This window comes from Sciurus vulgaris, assembly GCF_902686455.1.
Source record: "Sciurus vulgaris genome assembly, chromosome: 1".
NCBI lineage: Eukaryota > Metazoa > Chordata > Mammalia > Rodentia > Sciuridae > Sciurus > Sciurus vulgaris.
Window position 1 is genome coordinate 149059708 of NC_136461.1, and position 16345 is coordinate 149076052.

General features: G+C 37.3%; 1 long non-coding RNA gene across 2 annotated transcripts in view; it reads left to right on the top strand.

Moving 5' to 3' along the window:
• Nucleotides 1–16345, top strand: part of LOC306657592 — a 65037-nt gene that overhangs the window by 16761 nt on the left and 31931 nt on the right. The window lies entirely within an intron of this gene.

The following is a 16345-nucleotide window of genomic DNA, read 5'->3' on the forward strand; positions in this document are numbered from 1 at the left end:
CCAGTTCCTTATGAGCTTACCAGAAAAAAAATTAGACTATGGATTTGGGTCGAGAGTACCGCCATATGATCAAAACAATAAAGATTAATTCATCTTTGGTGATTTACCTCTTAATCATATGAGAAATTTTAAGAATTTAAGTAGTTTAAGATATAAATTTGGTGATATTTGTTTACTTTTGTTCACCAGAAGGCAACTCCATTCAGAATCCTATAACACAGGGAGCCCATGAGGCCCTAAAAGAAACAAACTCATTAACGATTTAGGAAAACAATCAAACAATCACAATTTTATATCACTCTCTGTAACCCAGAAAATACTGAGTAAATGCTAAACTTAAAATGAAGTAATATAGAAAATAAACAATTCATTCAAACTTTAGAAGAAGAAATGTCAAAATACTTAAGCAATGGGAGGAAAACTATAGAAGATTGAAATATCTACATTACATAAAAAAATTGTACGTAAGTAACAAATACAATAGTAACTAAATGTTCAACAACATATTAGAGGTTGGTCTCAGGTATACCAGAAAGTTATCCTATTTTTGTTTCTTAAAGAGTTAACCTATTTTTGGCCAGGTGCAGTGGCACTCACCTATAATCCCTGCAACTTGGGAGGCCCAGCAGGAGGACTTCAAGTTCAAAGCCAGCCTCAGCAACCTGGGGAAACCCTGTCTCTAAATAAAATCTTTTTTAAAAGAAAAGACTGGGGATGTGGTTTAGTTGTTAAGTACCCCTGGGTTGAATCCCCAGTACCACCCGCAAAAAAGAGTTAACCTATGTATTTATTCATTTATTTATTTTATTTTACCCACTGCTGGGAATCAAACCCAGGCTTCCTGAATGCTAAGCCTTAGCTCTATCTCTGAGCTACATTCCCAGCTCAGGAGTCAGCCTACCCTATGAGAAAAGCACTATGTCTTGATAGGCGAATGAGAAAAGGACAAAACATTCAAACAACAGAAGACAAAACATGATCAGTTAATAAAAATAGAAAAATGTTCCACCCCGTAGTCATAAAGAAATGACCATTTTTAGAAAACAACATGCCGTATTAATTCCTTTCCTTACTAACTTTTTCACCTACTTATTCAGCAGACGATTATTCAACCTGCCTTTATTTAATGGTCTATAAAAAGTGATGAGAATTTCTTCTCCAGACACCCAAGATCCTGCCCTCAGTGAGATTTCAGCCCCCTGGAGGGAGGAAATAGTCAACCAGGGAAAAGAGGGACAAAAAATAAAAGAAGGGGTAATGTGCCTGGGGCAGGGAATAACTTTGGAAATACTTCATATCATTCATAATATGACTGCTGGTAAGAATCTGGTACAAATGGACCTTCTTATACACTGAAAATTGGAGTAGAAATTGTTACCACCCTTTTGAAAAGCAATTTGTCAAATTATTTTAAGAACTCTAAAAATATTCAGACTCTTTGACCCAGTTATTATTCTTCTGGGCTTCTAGTCAAAAGAAAGGATTTTATGTCCACAAAAAAATTTACAGACAAAGGTTTTCATTATACCATTAACAATTATTATAAAGAACAAAAGATTGGGAAAAACCTAAATGGTCAAATTATAGAGAAATTACAGTTTGCTCAATTTAATGAAATACTATATAGCTTTTAAAGATAATGTCAATGAAAAGTATGATATGAGGCAAATATTCGAAATCTCAAATTGTATAATTCTACTTACTAAAAGAAAAACTATAAATTTAATATTCTTAAAATTTTTCCTGAATGAAAATTTTTGGCACAAGTGGTATCTGAATGAGCAATTGTGACCATGCTACTTTTCTTAATTCACATTTTTCATAACTGGAAGATGGCTAAACCTCCCTATCCCATTGGTTTTGGGGTTTGCCACTGATTAGTTTTGACCAGTGGAATGCGAATAGATGTACCATACACTTCAACCCAGCCGAAGCTTTAAGTGCAATTGGGAAATTGAACTCAACCTCTTGCATTTCTGTGCTCCTCGATAAGAATAACATGTCCCAGATAGCGTCTGCTCCTTAAGCCTGGATCTCAGCATGGAAAGACAAGTCAACCTGCACCTAGTGGGACAGAAAATGGATATGTTGTTATTGTAATTTGCAGGGGATTTGTAACTATTGCTTCAGTAAACTCTGACTAATCCAGGAGCATTAGATGCTTTGGTTTTTAAAATATTGTATTTTCAGCAATTTCTTCATAAGCATTTGATGATTTTCAAAATTTCATATATAAGCAAGTGTCCGTGAGAACGGCCCTAGAGAGAAATGAAAAGAGTTGTTTTCAAACAAGATGGGAAGACTATGTCTACAAATTGTCTGGCTTGTCCTGAAGATTTAAAAACATCTCCATTGAATTAAATAACTCTTTTTTTCACTCTTAGACTTCCTAGTTTTCTTATGTAAAATGAGGGAGAAAGCCATTTTGGAGTAAGAATTGGGAACAACTAATGAAGATCCACATTCGGAACAATTAATATCCCCCTAATGTGCATTCTTTCCCTTACTAGCTCATTCATATTCTTTCCAATTAATGTTCCCTTCATTATCTCGGAATAATAGGACTAACTCTGCCACCATTATTCTCGTGACAAATGCAGTGGCTTTGTCTGTTGACCAGGGTGACAGCAAAGAACCTCTAATATTTAAAATAAAGAATGAGACCATAATAGACATAATATAATAGATAACAGCAACTAATTCCCAAAATGTGCTCTGGAGACAATATTTTTTTATTCCAGAAATGAGAATAAATACCAATCTATAAACTTACTGCGGTCAGTTACATATCTAAAAGTATGCACAGATTTTATCTTAGGGGTAGCCAACCCAAAAGTCATACTTTATCACTGAGTCCAGAAAGACAGTAAGAAGTGGACCATTAAGTTTCTTAGCAAACATAAAAATGTATAATCAGTTTATCATAATTAGATAACAATGTACACTGGGAGGCATGCATTTATTTAACAAGGTATCATTTAGCATCTACTGAATCTCATGTATTCTATTAGGTACCAGAAGTATGAATGAGACCAATATTGACCCTTCACAGAAGACTATAACCCCCATCTTCATCAACAACATAGTCCAGTGGGCAAGACATTTAATAAGAAGAAAAGGAAGATTTCTGTGTGAGGCTAGAAGTTTATTTAATTTAAGAATTCTATTTAAGTTTAAATAGAATAAGGGAGGTTCAAGGAAGCCATCCAAGGAAAGTGAGGACTGAGCTCATTTCCCAAGGATCAAGAGAAGCTAACCAGGACAATAGGGGAGTGAGGACCCTATGCTGGAGAACAGTCCAGGAACAGGGAACAACATGGTAAAAGTGAGGCTGAACATACACACTAGAGAAAATTAAAGAGATTCGGTGTAGTGAATGTGAGTGAAGTGTGATTAATAGATGTGACTGACATGTGTGATTGGCAGGGTCTAATCACTCAGGAGCCTGAGAGTCATGTCAGGGAGCTGGGGCTTTGTGTAAAAAAAGAATGGGATGCTGATACAAGGATTTCAGGCAAAGTTATGTGATCAGATTAGCATTTCAGCAAATGCACTCCAGGTAATATGATAAAGTGGGCCACTGCCTTAGAGTTCAGAAAGGAAGTGTTGTGTCCAGAAGCAGGGTGGGCATGAAAAACAAAGAATAAAAGGATTCAAACATGGAATTACTGGCATCTTCCAGATTACTCTTGTTCTATCATCACTTTTTTCATTATCATGCTGAAATTTGGTTTTCTAGGTATTTTTTCTTACTGGGAGAAAATACTGAAGCTAATGGTATTTAGACCATTAGATTTCTCGTTGCCCATTAAATAGTTATATTGCTAGTTACACACATCAGACTCTTGGGTACTCAGTTAGTAATTTGATATCAGGACTCCCAAGTCTGAGAAACTCTGGGGTCCTATAAGATTATCTGAATCTGCAAGTCCTAGGACCTATTCCTTATGTGATCAACTGAAGTCACACCACCCTATGAATCCTCTTGGGTAGGTTCTCTACCATGTTACCAGGTATCTCCTTCGGATTTTATCAGAATCTTGGAGGATTTGAACCATTCGCCAGTTCTAGTACTATATAATTCAGAGAACAAGAGCAGCTTTAGTAGACAAAGCAGTCACTAAGGAAAAGCTATTAGAACAGAACACCAAAGTCTTTCATACTTCCAGTCAGGATCATGTAACTGCCAAGACTACACAGGACAGATAAAAGTCAACCACAGTCTATGTCTAGAGAGTGAAAGTGTCACTCAAGCATGAGTTATGTCAAAGGAGATTTTTTTCTATCCCAAATTCTCCATACAAATAACTTCCTAAATTAAACGAATCATGGTTCTGTGAATTCAATATTTTTGATTTGCAAGTAGCAACATCATTTGAGTTGATCATTAGTTGTTCAAGATCTGCTTTTGCTCACATGCTGTTACATATACTATTTCATGGTTAGTCTCGTAATATAAATCCATCTAAATTACTGACTCATTATTACTTTTAATGCATCATGAATACTCCTTTTAATCTATGGTTATCACCTTCAATTATATATAATTGTAAAATAATTCTTTAATATCCATTTCTTCTACTACACCTGCTTTGCTCACCAACATATTCTCACTGTCCAGTGCCTGGCAAGCACTCAATAGATATGTGTTGGCTAGTTAGTTGGGTGATTGATAAAATGGGTTATCAATTTGAATTATATGACTTTAAAAGTCTGTGGTTTTATGATAGTGCATATTTCTTCAGAGAAGGATCAGTAGATGACCCTGAGGGATTTTATCCTGCATCTCCACAGGCAGACATACATTGTGAATTAAAGTTAAAGCTCAGAGAAGTTAAATAACCTTCTGCAGATCACACCATTGTGGTTATGAGCATCAACTCTGTGGCAGGACCAGCTCCACTGCTTGTTCAATGAACAAGCCAACCAACCCGTCTATATCCCGTGCTTCTTGTGTATACAGTGGAAATAACAAAAGTACTTATGTCATGAAAATGTTTTAGAATTTAAAGTTCTTACATGCTTAGGAGAGTGTATGACACATAGCGCTACATAAAGGTTAGCTTCTGTTATTACACAATTTAAAATACTCTTAACTTTGTAATCTAACTTTGCTGAGATCTTAAGTTCAACTTTGTATTTATTGACCTGATTTCAGGTATTCAGTTACTTGTAGCTGAACACATTCCTAAGTGACTTGAGGAGGCAAAAGCAGGGAACTATTTCAAGCAGAGGAGTCTGTGCAAAGGGCCTAAACAGGTGAGAAGTTTGATGTAGCAGGAGTGTAGATAGTTAAAAGAAGAGACCTCCTATGCTCTGCCAAAGGTGCCCGGCTCTCCTTGGAGAATTACCACTCTCTGGGATCTAGATCATGGTTTGCTTTGCCCTCTGGGCTCTCTGATGGGTACAAGAAAACTTATGATATTTCACTGTTCAGTTGTTCTCATCATCCAAAAGTGGTGACAGATCTGCAGTTTTTCTTTTTTCTCATCCTAATCGGAAGTAGGACCATCACATTCATTTCTGAAAATGTCAACTCTTCCAATGCCCCCTTCCTCCTTTGGATGGAAAGTTATTCAAGGTGATTTGGTAGGCTCTTTTTCTGTCCTCAGTAAGACCACCTAGGAATCTCAGGATTACAAGGTGTCAGACATCATGGCCTAAGTCTATGGGGTTCCTGTCTCTGGTACTCTTTCCTTGAGTTCATGATGCTGTGGTAGTTGTCTTGTCCCCACCAGCCATTTCAGGAAACCCCAGAGCTTCCCTTGTTCTTTACCTCTCCTCTGAACACAGAGCCAGCTTCCTACAGCACCCCCATGTGGAGGCCTGAGTACCAGGGACATCCTGACTCTGCTACCCAGGCTCACTTCTTCCCAGCCTACGGGAAGCTCAGATATCTTTCTGATTCAGCTGATTCCTTTCCCATGCCTCTTTCTCCACCCTAAACCCCTCCCCAAGAAGAAAGAGTGAGAGTCTAACTGTACTTTCTCCTCTCTGGTGGACCACAGCATGACTCCCTTCTACAGGCCTCGAGGAATGTAAACGCAGACCCTCCTTTTTGGAATATGTGGACAGCAGTCATGTTAATTTAGTCCAATTTCTTAGAAACAAATCCTGTTACAAACATCTGATGTCTCTTTAGTTCCCAAATTCTAGGAGTTTAACTTCCCAGTACAAGAAAGAAAGAGACTTAGGGCTTAATTTATAACCAGGAAACATGGTGGGATTCCTACGTTGAATTTGCTGTTAAGTACGCAACATAGACCTATGGGAAGGTATCTTTTAAACCATCATGCATTAAAGTTTGAGCTAGTGCATCAAACAACGGCCGTGGCAATACTATTTCAATGTTCATCTGGGAGTCTTCTGTGGTTTCTTTCTTCCTCTAGCCTCATTTGTCCTCCACAGCTCTACTACCCTCTTTCTCTGGTCATGGCCTCCTTCCATCTTCCTCCTTCTCATGTCATCAGACATGAGTCCCTCTGCCTTCCACTAGAGCTGTACAATGCACACCTTCATCCTTCCCAGGATGGTATTCTCCCTGTGTCCCGTGTCTCCACTCCATTTCTCACCACCTGGTGGACTTTGCCACTCCTGTTCCCAATTCACCTTCACTCTCTTGCATCACCAATATCTTACTATAGAATCATTCTCATCAGCATATGTTCTAGGATGTCTCTTCTCAGAGCAAACAATCAAACCTCTGTTGACTCCACCTACCTGACTCTAGCAGCTACCAGGGTCCCTGGGTTACTGTTCCCTTTCACAGTCCAATGTGCTTAAAGAGCTGTTACTATCAGCTCTCTCTTCACCCCTACCTACTATTTCTTCTTTCTGAAATAATTCCCCCCTCCCTACAACTTCACTCTGAGGGGCCATCCTTGATCACCCTGCCAAAAGTGGGTCTTCCTCTCTGTCTCTTCCTCAAAGAATTGCTTAATCACCAGGCTGCTTATTATTACACATTCCACTTATTTTCTTTTCCTTTACCATGTGTGTGCATGCACGTACATATGTGTATTAGGCTGATTGTTGGCTACCTCACCAGAATGTAAACTTCATGTAGACAGGAACCAAGTTCAAGTTCAAATTGCCCATTATTGTAATGTCCATGACCTGCTAAAGAGCTTCTCATATAGTAGAGACTCGAAATATCATGTGATGACTGATTGACCATACAAGAGCATAAGGGAATTAAACAGTGCCATTGAAAATAGGATATTGGTTCTGATGTTCAAAGTACACTCATTGGAATGTAGCATGGCTATTTTTTTTCTAGTTTTTTTTTTTAATTAAAAATCATAAATTTACATAGGGCAATATTGTTTGATTCATTCTGTTATTTTTTCCCTTCCCCGCACCCCTCCCACCCCTCTTTTCCCTCTATACAGTCCTTCCTTCCTCCATTCTTACCACCCTCCTTATCCCTAACCCTAAACCTAACCCTAAACCTAACGCTAACCACTCCTACCCCCCATTATATGTCCTCATCCGCTTATCAGCAAGATCATTCGTCCTTTAGTTTTGTGAGATTGGCTTATCTCACTCAGCATAATATTCTCCAATTTCATCCATTTGCCTGAAAATGCCATAATTTTATCATTCTTCAAGGCGGAGTAATATTCCATTTTATATATATATGCCACAATTTCTTTATCCATTCATCAACTGAAGGGCATCTAGGTTGGTTTCACAATCTGGCTATAGTGAATTGAGCAGCTATGAACATTGATGTGGCTGTATCTCTGTAGTATGCTGATTTTAAGTCCTTTGGGTATAGGCCAAGGAGTGGGATAGCTGGGTCAAATGGTGGTTCCATTCCAAGCTTTCTGAGGAATCTCCATACTGCTTTCCAGAGTGACTGTACTAATTTGCAACCCCATTAGCTATGTATGAGTGTACCTTTCTCCCCACATCTCCCCCAACACCTGTTGTTGGTTGTGTTCTTGATAATCGTCATTCTAATTAGGGTGAGATGAAATCTTAGAGTCGTTTTGATTTGCATTTCTCTTATTACTAGAGATGTTGAACATTTTTTCATATACCTGTTGATTGCTTGTACATCTTCTTCTGTGAAGTGTCTGTTCATTTCCTCAGCATATTTGTTGACTGGATTATTTGTATTCTTGGTGTAGAGTTTTTTGAGTTCTTTATAGATTCTGGAAATTAGCACTCTATCTGAAGTATGAGTGGCAAAGATATTCTCCCACTCTGTAGGCTCTCTCTTCACATTACTGATAGTTTCCTTTGCTGAGAGAAAGCTTTTGAGTTTGAATCTATCCCAGTGGTTGATTCTAGCTTTTATTTCTTGTGCTATGGGAGTCCTGTTAAGGAAGTCTGATCCTAAGCCAACAAGTTGAAGGTTTGGACCTACTTTTTCTTCTCTAAGATGCAGGGTCTCTGGTCTGATTCCGAGGTCCTTGATCCATTGTGAGTTGAGTTTTGTGCAGGGTGAGAGATAGGGATTTAGTTTCATTCTGTTGCATATGGATTTCCAGTTTTCCCAGCACCATTTGTTGAAGAGGCTATCTTTTCTCCATTGCATATTTTTGGCACCTTTGTCTAGTATGAGAAAATTGTATTTATTTGGGTTTGTGTCCATGTCCTCTATTCTGTACCATTGATCTACCTGTCTATTTTGGTACCAATACCATGCCATTTTTGTTACTATTGCTTTGTAATAGAGTTGAAGATCTGGTATTGCGATACTCCCTGCTTCGCTCTTTCTACTGAGGATTGCTTTAGCTATTCTGGGTTTCTTATTCTTCCAGATGAATTTTATAATTTCTTGCTCTATTTCTGTAAGGTACGTCATTGGGATTTTAATTGGAATTGCATTGAATCTGTATAGCACTTTGGTAGTATGGCCTTTTTGACAATATTAATTCTGCCTATCCAAGAACATGGGAGATCTTTCCATCTTCTAAGGTTTTCTTTAATTTCTTTCTTTAGTGTTCTGTAGTTCTCATTGTAGAGGTCTTTCACCTCTTTTGTGAGATTGATTCCCAAGTATTTTATTTTTTTCAAGGCTATTGTGAATGGGGTAGTTTTCCTAATTTCTCTTTCTGAAGATTCTTCACTTATGTATAAAAATGCATTGGATTTATGAGCATTGATCTTGTAAGCTGCTACTTTACTGAATTCACTTATGAGTTCTAAGAGTTTTCTGGTGGAATTTCCAGGTTCCTCTAAATATATAATCATGTCATCAGCGAACAGGGATAGTTTGAGTTCTTCTTTTCCAATTCGTATCCTTTTAATTTCTTTGGTTTGTCTAATTGCTCTGGCTAGAGTCTCAAGAACAATGTTGAATAGATGTGGTGAAAGAGGGCATCCCTGCCTTGTTCCAGTTTTTAGGGGGAATGCTTTCAGTTTTTCACCATTTAGAATGATATTGGCCATGAGCTTAGCGTAGATCACCTTTACAATGTTAAGGAATGTTCCCACTACCCCAATTTTCTCTAGTGTTTTGAGCATGAAGGGAAGCTGTATTTTATCGAATGCTTTTTCTGCATCTATTGAAATAATCAAGTGATTCTTAACTTGTAGTCTGTTGATATGGTGAATGACATTTATTGATTTCCGGATGTTGAACCAACCTTGCATCCCTGGGATAAAACCCACTTGATCATGGTGTACTATCTTTTTAATATATTTTTGTAGGCGATTTGCTAAAATTTTGTTGAGAGTTTTTGCATCAATGTTCATTAAGGATATTGGTCTGAAATTTTCTTTCCTTGATGTGTCTCTGATGGTTTAGGTATCAGGGTGATATTGGCTTCATAGAATGAGTTTGGGAGGGTTCCCTCCTCTTCTATTTTATGGAATACTTTGAGAAGTAATGGAATGAGCTCTTCTTTAAAGGTTTTGTAGAACTCGGCTGAGAACCCATCTGGTCCCAGACTTTTCTTTGTTGGTGGGTTTTTGATTACCTCTTCTATTTCATTGCTTGAAATGGATTTATTTAAGTTGTATATGTCCTTCTCCTTCAGTTTAGGTAATTCATATGTCTCTAGCAACTTGTTGATGTCTTCCAGGTTTTCTGTTTTGTTGGAGTATAGATTTTCAAAATAACTTCTAATTATGTTTTGTATTTCACTCGTGTCTGTTGTGATATTTCCTTGTTCATTCCGAATTTTAGTAATTTGAGTTTTCTCCCTCTTTCTCTTTGTTACTGTGGCTAAGGGTCTATCAATTTTGTTTATTTTTTCAAAGAACCAACTATTTATTTTGTTAATTTTTCTGATTGTTTCTTTTGTTTCAATTTCGTTGAATTCGGCTCTGATTTTAACTATTTCTTGTCTTCTACTACTTTTGGTGTTGGTCTGCTCTTCTTTTCCTAGGGTTTTGAGCTGTAGTGTTAAGTCGTTTATTTGTTGATTTCAACTTCTTTTGTTGAATGCGCCCCATGAAATAAATCTTCCTCTAAGTACTGCTTTCATGGTGTCCCAGAGATTTTGATATGATGTGTCTTTGTTCTCGTTTACTTCTAAGAATTTTTAAATTTCCCTCCTGATGTCTTCCGTTATCCATTCATCATATACTAGTGTATTATTTAATCTTCAGGTATTGGAGAAGTTTCTGTTTTTTATTCTGTCATTTATTTCTAATTTCAATCCATTATGATCTGATAGAGTACAAGGTAGTATCTCTATCTTCTTGTATTTGCTAACAGTAGCTTTGTGGCATAAGACATCGTCTATTTTAGAGAAGGATCCATGTGCTGCTGAGAAGAAAGTGTATTCGTTCTTTGTTGGATGGTATATTCTATAAGTGGGTTAAGTCTAAATTGTTGATTGTGTTATTGAGATCTATGGTTTCTTTATTCAATTTTTGTTTGGACGATCTATTCAGCGGTGAGAGAGGTGTGTTAAAATCGCCTAGTATTATTGTGTTGTGGTCTATTTGATTTCTGGAATTGAGAAGGATTTGTTTGACGTACATGAATGAGCCAATATTCGGGGCATAGATGTTTATGATTGTTATGTCTTGCTGATTTTTGCTTCCCTTAAGCAGTATGTAATGTCCTTCTTTATCCCTTCCTGACTAGTTTTGGCTTGAAGTCCACATTATCTGAAATGAGGATGGATACTCCAGCTTTGTTGCTGTGTCCGCGTGCATGGTATGTTTTTTCCCATCCTTTCACCTTTAGTATATGGGTATCTCTTTCTATGAGATGAGTCCCTTGCAGGCAGCAAATTGTTGGATTTTTCTTTTTAATCCATTCTGCCAGTCTATGTCTTTTGATTGATGAGTTCAGACCATTAACATTCAGGGTTATTATTGTGATATGATTTGTATTCCCAGTCATTTGACTTATTTTTGTTTTTTGACATGATTTGGTTTCTCCTTTATTTGGCTATTCCTTTAGGCTAGTTCCTCCTGTTGCTTATTTGCATCGTTGTTTTTCATCTCTTTTCATGGAATATTTTGCTGAGAATGTTCTGTAATGCCGGCTTTTTTTTTTTTTTTTTTTTTTGTAAATTCCTTTAGCTTTTGTTTATCATGGAAGGATCTTATTTTGTCATCAAATCTGAAAGTAAGTTTTGCTGGGTATAAGATTCTTGGTTGGCATCCATTTTCTTTCAGGGCTTGGTAAATGTTGTTCCAGGCCCTTCTAGCTTTTAGGGTCTGGTTTGAAAAATCTGCTGATATTCTTATTGGGTTCTCCCTGAATGTAATCTGATTCTTTTCTCTCACGGCCTTTAAAATTCTGTCTTTATTTTGTATGTTAGGTATTTTCATAATAATGTGCCTTGGTGTGGGTCTGTTGTAATTTTGTATATTTGGAGTCCTATAAGCCTCTTGTACTTGGTTTTCCATTTCATTCTTCAGATTTGGGAAATTTTCTGATATTATTTCATTGAATAGATTGTTCATTCCTTTGGTTTATTTCTCTAAGCCTTCCTCAATCCCAATAATTCTTAAATTTGGCCTTTTCATGATATCCCATAATTCTTGTAGATTCTGTTCATGATTTCTTACCATCTTTTCTGTTTGGTCAACTTTGTTTTCAAGATTAAATATTTTGTCTTCAATATCTGAGGTTTTGTCTTCCAGGTGTTCTAACCTATTGGTTATGCTTTCTATGGAGTTTTTAACTTGGTTTATTGTTTCCTTCATTTCAAGGATTTCTGTTTGTTTGTTTTTTTTCAATATCTCTAACTCTTTATTGAAATGATCTCTTGCTTCCCATATTTGCTCCTTTAACTGTTGATTGGTGCAATCATTTAATGCCTGCATTTTGCTCTTTCATCTCCTCCTTCAATGCCTGCATTTGCTCTTTCACCTCCTCATTTGCTTCCCTGATTGTTTTAATTGTGTACATTCTTCACTCCCTTTCTGACATTTCTTCTGCTGTGCTCTCATTGGGTTTTATTGATATAGTATCTAGGTTTGTTTGGGACATTTTTTTCCCTTGTTTTCTCATATTGGTCAGATGTCAGTGGGACTTTGTGATATTGCAGAATTCTTCTATTGGCTTATAGTGTCCCTGTAGATTTCCAGTGTATCACCTTCCTGACTTCTGTAGTTGATGTCTTGGAGTAACTTGATAATGCAGTGCTTCCAAGGAAAGCTCCCCCTAGCCCGCTACTGGTCTAGGACTTGAAGCTGGCTCTGTGTGGAAAGGCTCTCACTGGGTGGTCTGCTCAGAGAAGCTAGCCTGGAAAGGTGATTCCTGCTGGAGGGGGCCGGGCTGCTTGGGGAAGTCCCTGGCTGCCCTGTCCTGGTCCCTGAAGCAACCTGCGGGCAGGAACTCGCCACGCTGGTTCAGGGACTTGAAGCTTGGTTCTGTGCAGAAAGGCTCTCACTGGAGAGGGCCTGCTCTGAGATGCTGGAGAATCTGGCCCTGTGGAAGGAGCCCACCGCCGGAGTCTATTTTTAAAATTAATCATATTATTCATTGTTGTGATTGGACCTGAAATTCCTTTTATTATAATACTGAATAGACAAACCTGGAGTGACATCAGATTGTTCCCTTTACCTACCTTTAATGGGTAATACAACTGTGAAAAAAATATATATATATATGATTTTTTTGGGTGGGTGCTGGGTATTAAACTCAGGGGCACTTGACCACTGAGCACATCCCTAGCCCTATTTTGTATTTTACTTATAGACAAGGTCTCACTGAGTTACTGATTTAATAAGCACCTTTTTTTTGCTGACGTCAGCTTTGAACTCTTGATCCTCTTGCCTTAGTCTCCCAAGCCTCTGGGTTTATGGGATTACAGGCATGTACCACCATGCCTGTCTCTCTCTCCATATTATATATATATGATACATATATAATTCAAAATTATATATATTATATACTTATATATTATATATTATATAATTATATTATATAATACATATATATATAATTTTGAATTCCCTGTTTGTCAAGTGCATCTACAAATTCTACATAACTGATTTCTAATTTTAGGAATTTCGAGATTAGATAATTCACAGTATTCTAGTCCTCTATGTGGTACACTTTTCCATCTTTATTTTTTTGATGCCAGGAATTGAACCCAAGGGCCCTTAACCACTGAGCTACATCCCCAGTCTTTGTAATATTTTATTTAGAGACAGGGTCTCACTAAGTTGCTTAAGGCCTTACTAAATTGCTGAGACTGACTTTGTACTTTTAATCCTTCTGCCTCAGCCTCCCAAGCCACTGCAATTACAGGCACCCACCACACCTGGCCCATTTTCTCTTCTTGAACCTTGGGTCTGTATAGACTTTCATTTCACAAGGAAAACAGGCAATGATTTCATAAAATATATGGCATTGTTGTTTCAAAAGTAGTTACAATTTTACTTTATTAAGGCCCCTATTAATCAAGGTTCTTGGAGTTTTCAAGGAACACTAACAAATTCAAATAAGCTTTTAAAATGCTTTGGTTGAATGAACAGTGTGACTGCATCATGTACAGCCAGAGAAATGAGAAGTGATGCTCCATTTGTGTACAATGAGTTGAAATGCATCCTGCTGCATGTATAACTAATTAGGATAGATAAATAAATAAATATGCTTTACAAAATTCCATTAAGATGTCTCACACCTTTTTTCCTTGTATTTTGTTTACTATTACTGGGGATAACCACCGGAGTGTTTTATACAGGTCAAAACCCCCCCTTTTAATCTGGTCAGTTTTCCAGTCTCATCTGCACGGTGTGGTCATGACCATGGTTTCCAGCATCGTGGTCCTTCATCACGGAAGTGCTAGGGACATGAGCATTCAGTCCTGTGCACAGCCTAACCCCAGTGATGGACTCCCATCTCCTGACTCCTTACAGCTTTGATTCTGAAACAGTCCTTCCAACTAGAGGTTCATTTACAAAATCACATGATGCTGAAAAAAAAGTGTTTCAAAAGGAAAAGGAATTTTATAAAAATGAAAATAGCCCAAAGCTTTCACTGCTATGAATATCAGGAAAGCAAAAATTGCCCATCACCCTGTGGGTTTCAGGTGACAGCAGAAACCTCAAAGTGGGCACACCAGTGAGGGCACAGGGCAAGAAATTCCACTGAAATGCAATCGTTTGGTCATCTCCTAAGTTTTCAGCTACTCTCAGCTTCATTTTCTGAAAGATGCCTAGACAATTGAATCCTAGTTTTTTTTTTTTTTTTTTCTTTTTTACAACTTTGCAGATAAAGATAAAATCATCAAGTTGGAGGGGAAATTATTTGAGTTAAAAAAATCCCTGGTTTAATATTCCAGTTCTTCTATTTGAAATGCTCTTTCATTCCCAAAGGACTCAGTCAGTAAATTATTAATTTCTTCTAGCACCATCAGGCTACCATTGTGATTAGCCTTTCCAAGAAGCTTGAGTTACTAAAGGGCAGCATTGCTCATGATTTTAGAAGGAAAAGATATCTTTGTTCTCACGTATCATATATTTTTAACTGGGCTTAGTTTTATCACACCATTCCGAAGATCTTTGCCTTTGAGAAATCTTCTGAGTGTTATAATAGCATATTGTGACTGTTTAAAATAAAACAACAATATCAAAGAAATGGTTCCTCTTTTCTCTCCTCCAAAGAACCCCAGAAAAATCTGAGAATATTGAAACTAGCGCTTTTCATTATATAATAATTCTATAAAGAGATTTTTGCAAAAGAGTTTTAAAAAATTATTGCTGATTTCCTCTAGCAGAAAGATTTACACCTATAAAAATTGTGGAAACTTTAAACAACCACTTCTTGTGTGTGTGCATGTGTGTGTGTGTGTGTCCCACAATGATTTGTGTTCTTGATAGTCATGTGATAAATTATTGATTTTGCCACCCTTTGGAGCAGGTCATTTTCAAACTCCTGAGACCTCTAAATATAATGCCTCCTGTTAACAAGGTGAAAATGGTCAACAGAGGCTTCAATGAATGCCAAGGTGCCTTTTCTGGGAAGATGGTCATTGTTCAAATGCAAAAGAATCAACTTCAAACATATTTTTAGACACAGTAGTTTAGTTTACCACTACTATCTGTGTTAGAGTTAAAATCCCTGATATGGAAGAAATGTAATTTTGTGTTTATGTTTAGTACTAACAAAAAAATATATAGATCTTCTCTAAAGGTTATTGAATGTTGGCTGCTTTATTTTAAGTTCACCTTGAACTGCTGACGTGAAAACCCACATAAATAGAGTTAGTATCGGCTTACCTGTTCTGGAGTCCTGTTAGCACTACAGTCTTTAAATAGGAAGACCACACATTCTGGACACACAGCCAGTACAATCATTTCTTAGTTCATTTGTAAATGCAGGCATACTTCTTAAAGCAATGCATCTGCTGTAACAAGGACAAAATAGCCATGCCTCTTCTGCTGGTGATTTCTGTTTTAAATTTGGATGTGAAAGTAACATCTCACTTTGCTAGTTTCCAGTGATCATTCCAGAGTTGTAAAGGCTCAAATACTGGCTACTGCTCTTTGTTGAAATAATATCAAATTAAATGAGCACTTATTCTGTGCTTATTTACCCATGTTCTAGAAAATATCACATACATTAGGGCCACTAAATGGCAAAACAACTGTATGATTTTTTTTTCCTGCAGTACCAGGAATTGAACCCAGTCTTCCATATGCTAGGCAAGTGCTCTGCTACTAAGTGACACCCCCAGACTTTTATTTGCAGACTTGGTGTTTCTAAGTTATCCAGGCTGACCTTGAATTTGTGATCCTCCTGCCTCAGCCTCCACCACTCATCCTGAGTAGTTAGGATTATAGGCATGCACTACTAGACCCCATAAATGCATAATTAAATTAATTGCAGTCATAACAGGTACAAAGAAACCTTAACCTTTTTTTTTCCCCTTCCAGATTTTCTGGCTAGCCTTGGTTCAAAATTTGAGGTCAACTC